General features: G+C 47.2%; 1 long non-coding RNA gene across 1 annotated transcript; it reads left to right on the top strand.

Annotated features, from left to right (window-relative positions):
* Positions 1-788: 788 nt before the first annotated feature.
* Positions 789-2,901, top strand: LOC115091517. The gene is made up of 3 exons (XR_003856742.1): positions 789-1,110; positions 1,785-2,188; positions 2,478-2,901. It is a non-coding gene; the product is annotated as an uncharacterized LOC115091517 (long non-coding RNA).
* The last annotated feature ends 2,131 nt before the right edge of the window (positions 2,902-5,032 follow it).

Here is a 5,032-nt window from a genome sequence, read left to right as displayed (position 1 = left end):
CAGGTCCTGCTAACAAGATCAGATTTCTGCTTTCCTCTCGCTGACACCATCACTGCATTGGTTGTAAGAAAAGAGCCTGGGCTGTGCAGACCTGGAGTTACAGGTCAGGGAGAGGCTGAGCTCAAACAGGAAAAGAGAGAAAAATGCAGTACAGAGAGGATCAGGGGCGAGAGACAGGCATTTCATGGATCATTCATTCCACCAGCAGTAAAACCAATCCAAGGACGGGGAAATACTGTGAAGTGTAGAAAGTGCAGAATCTCACCCCCATCCTCTCTTTTTCTTATCCCCCTTCCAAAGCCCCTTTCACCCCCAAACTCTTCCTCTTTCACTTCCTCCTCCCACCTGATCCCCTCACCCTGGCTCATCCCCCTTCCCCCCTTCCCATGAACCCCTTAGTTATTCTGGTTTATCCACTCCTCCCAAACCTCTCACTCACCGTGATACATTACCTCCCCCCACCCCCCACAAACCCTTCACTTACTCTGGTTCACTACTCTCATCCCCAGTTCACTCCACTATTTTTCCTGGTTCGCTCACTTCCTCCACTCCCCAGTAAGTTTGAGAAATGCTCACTGCTTGCTGCCATCCTTTACATTTATAGATACTCTGGCTGCTTTGCCTTTTATTATGTCACCCCTCCCCTCCCCATCAGCCTCACATTGTCTCCGCCCCCCTCTTGTGACGTTATGATGACAGGAGGTGACACGATAAAAGGCAAAGCTGCCAGGGTGTCTATAAATGTAAAGGCTGGCAGCAAGCAGGGATCATTTCTGCTGACTGGGGCTCTAGATAGCAAGAGAGCAAAGGTCCTGAATCTTCTGGAGCTAAACTTCAAGCAATGGAAGAAAGAGGAGGGGGAGTCCTGCTCCTAGCTCAAAACAAGAACACAAAGTCTTCATGGCCTACAGAAGACATCGAAGCAGGAGCAGAAGTGCAAGGAGGAGGAGGAGGAGGAGAAGGTCTCCAAGAAGGAGATTTAGAAGGCAGAGCAGGAGATCCCGCTGAGGGAACGTCAGGGGGATATCCTGAAAACCCAGACTGGCTGGGTGTGTCCCGAGGACTGGATTGAAAGTCTCAGCACTAGCGTGGCAGAGGGCCAGGAGAGAGGTTAGTGTGAAACTCCCCCCTCACACATTCACCCCTCCCTGCTCTTCAGCTTCAGGGGGAGCAACCCCTCTACCCTTCAGCCTCAGGTCCCTCTCCAGTCAATCTGTTCTGGGCCATGTCTCCCCCTTCCCTCCCCAAGAGTCAGCTCTGGTTTTCCCTTCAATTTCTCACTTATCCCAAGGCTTTCTTGAATGTTGTTACTGTTTTTGCCTACATCTCCCCTTGTATACTCTTCCATGCATCCACCACCGTTTTCCTGAAGAAACATTTCCTAATGTTTCTTCAGGAGATAAATATGGAATTGTTCTTAATCATATAATCATGTTTTTGGATCCTTTATTTAATCTTATATACATATATTCATGTTGACATACATATTACCATGTTATTTATTTATTAACTCGCATGTTTATTAGCTGTTTAGTATTATACACTAATTTGTTACTTCGATTAACCTGTTCAATGTAAACCGCTAAATGAAGCGATAGTTACTGTTCCTTGTAAACCGGGGTGATTTGTATATTATACAGGAACCTCCGGTATATAAATCCTTTAAATAAATAAATAAATAAATAAATTTTAAAAAAGCCCCCCAAATGACAGCAGACCTTGTTTTAATTCCAACCGCTGAGTAACCAAATTCCACCTTGGCTCTCTTTTTTTTATCCGCACAGGAAACGGAAACGGATCCGGATACAGACGATGCAGACAGTACTCTAGGAGAAGGCAGATGCCAAGCCAGACAATTCCTGCTGTCATGCTATCTGGGCCCGTCAAAGCCTCTCCGTCCTCACCTGAACTCCGAACGGCAACCTCTTCAAAAGGCACTGTGACCAGCTAGCGCACGAAACAAAAAAGAGCTACCACCACCCCAGAGAGAAAAGAAAAAAAAAACCAGAGCTACAGCACTGCATTCAACTGAAACTGGAACTAAACTAAAAGCAAAAGAAAGAGGTGGAGCATTGCAGCGCTGGATTCAACTGAAACTGGAACTGATCTGAAAGCAAAAGAAAGAGGTGGAGCATTGCAGCGCTGAATTCAACTGAAACTGGAACTGATCTGAAAGCAAAAGAAAGAGGTGGAGCATTTATTTATTTATTTAAGGGTTTTTATATACCGCAGTACGTAAAGAAATACATCACCGCAGTTTACATTTAACAATAACTTAGCAACAAGCTTTACATTGACATTAGTAATAGGTATTAAATAAAATAGGTATTAAATAAAATAAATTCCATATAACAGTTTTGACGGAAAACAGGCTGTACAGACTGTGGACCATCCAATTATGTATAACATACAATTAAAATATTGATGTAACTATTTAACAATATTTAAATTAAATATGTAACTATTTAACAATTTAGCATTGCAGCGCTGGATTCAACTGAAACTGTAAGTGATCTGAAAGCAAAAGAAAGAGGTGGAGCATTGCAGCGCTGGATTCAACTGAAACTGGAACTGATCTGAAAGCAAAAGAAAGAGGTGGAGCATTGCAGCGCTGGATTCAACTGAAACTGGAACTGATCTGAAAGCAAAAGAAAGAGGTGGAGCATTGCAGCGCTGGATTCAACTGAAACTGGAACTGATCTGAAAGCAAAAGAAAGAGGTGGAGCATTGCAGCGCTGGATTCAACTCAAACTGGAACTGAACTAAAAGCAAAAGAAAGAGGTGGAACATTGCAGCGCTGGATTCAGCTCAAACTAGAACTGATCTGAAAGATCTTTTATTTTTAAAAGAGAAAAAAAAGGTTTGATGCGCAACGCATCGCGACTTCCAACTTATTCAACATAGCTATGTTGAATAAGTAATGTTGCAATATTAAGCAATAAAACATTTCAAATTCAAATTCAAATTTAAAAAAAAAAAAATTCAAATTTCAAATTAAAAAAAAAAAAAAAACCCACCCTCCTGACCCCCCCAAGACTTACCCGACTTCCAACTTATTCAACATAGCTATGTTGAATAAATTCAAATTCAAATTCAAATTCAAATTTCAAATTCAAAAAAAAAAACCAACCCACCCTCCTGACCCCCCCAAGACTTACCAAAACTCCCTGGTGCTCCACCGGGAGTCAGGAAGCCATCCCTGCGCTCCTTTGCGATTTCCTCACGGCGCCGATAGCCTGTGTCACAGGGGCTGCCGTGCCATTGGTCAGCCCCTCTCACATGGTCACGGCACCATCTTGTGCTTCTTCCACGTGACAGGTAGGTCATCTGGCAGGAGGTCGCTCCGGGACCCCCGTTGGACCGAACCAGAACATTTGGCCAGCTTGGGGGGGCCTCCTGACCCCCCAAGCTGGCCAAAAGTTCCGGTTGGGTCCAATGGGGGTCCGGGAGCGGAGGCACGGAGGAGCACGTGACACCGACGTCACGCCGATGTCACGTGCTCCTCCGCGCCTCCGCTCCCGGACCCCCGCTGGACCCAACCGGAACCTTTGGCCAGCTTGGGGGGGGGGGGCCCCCAAGCTGGCCAAAAGTTCCGGTTCACGGAGAGCACGTGACGTCGGCGTCACGTGCTCTCCGTGCCTCCGCTCCGGGACCCCCGTTGGACCCAACCGGAACTTTTGGCCAGCTTGGGGGGGTCAGGAGCCCCCCCCAAGCTGGCCAAAAGTTCCGGTTGGGTCCAGCGGGGTTCCCGGAGCGGAGGCGGAGGAGCACGTGACGTCGGTGTCTCGTGCTCCTCCGCGCCTCCTCTCCGGGATCCCCATTGGACCCAACTGGAACTTTTGGCCAGCTTGGGGGGGTCAGGAGGCCCCCCCAAGCTGGCCAAACGTTCCGGTTCGGTCCAACGGGGATCCCGGAGCGACCTCCTGCCACATGACCTACCTGTCACGTGGTAGAAGCACAAGATGGTGCCGTGACCATGTGACAGGGGCTGACCAATGGCACGGCAGCCCCTGTGACACAGGCTATCGGCGCCGTATGGAAATCGCGAAGGAGCGCAGGGATGGCTTCCTGACTCCCCGCTGAACCACCAGGGAGTTTTGGTAAGTCTTGGGGGGGGAGATTAAGGACGGTGGGGGTTTAAAGTAAGTCTTGGGGGGGGAGATTAAGGAAGGTGGGGGTTTAAACGTATGGACAGATCCACAACTCATGAATTTCTCCATACTTCCATATTGAACGGAATCGACCCTCACCTTCAACCTTCCCTACAGTTTAATGCTTAATATTATTTGATTTGACTGATTGTTAAATAAAATTTGCTATGTATATATTTTCAATGCAGCCTTGCCTTCTTTTTATTGAATTGATCTACGTTGCTAGGTTTTTGGCCCATTTGCAAGTTTCTTTTGCCACACCCCTGCTCTCTCCTTTCATTGAATGTGTTTGCTCACCTTTCCACAATTTGGGTGTAATATTATTTGTCTACCATGTAAAATTCCCTTTTTTAAAATCTTTTTTTTCTGATCTTGAGCTGGACAGCAGCAGCAGTATAACCATGCACCCCAGCCCCCTATAGACACCAGCACCTGGAGCTGACCTGGTGGGGGGGGGGTCCCCAGAGTCAATACAAGCTGAGGACGGATACTGCTGCTGAGTGTCCCTGAGAGAGACAGAGCTGTGAGCTGACAAGGACAGACAGAGTTTTTAAAGCTGACAGAGCAAGTGGTACCAGAGACAGTCTCAGCTCTGTAGCCCAATGTTAAGCAGCCGCAGCCAGGAGTACAGTCTGAGCTGATCTTAATACTCTCACAGCCGACTGAGACAGATGCAGCATTCAGCTCTGCAGAACAGAAGAAATTGCCATGCTGGGTCAGACCAAGGGTCCATCAAGCCCAGCATCCTGTTTCCAACAGAGGCCAAACCAGGCCACAAGAACCTGGCAAGTACCCAAATACCAAGAAGATCCCATGCTACTGATGCAATTAATAGCAGTGGCTATTCCATAAGTAAACTTGTTTAATAGCAGTTAATGGAC

This window comes from Rhinatrema bivittatum, chromosome 5 (assembly GCF_901001135.1).
Source record: "Rhinatrema bivittatum chromosome 5, aRhiBiv1.1, whole genome shotgun sequence".
In the NCBI taxonomy this organism is placed as follows: Eukaryota; Metazoa; Chordata; class Amphibia; order Gymnophiona; family Rhinatrematidae; genus Rhinatrema; species Rhinatrema bivittatum.
This window is presented reverse-complemented; position numbering and strand designations above follow the sequence as displayed.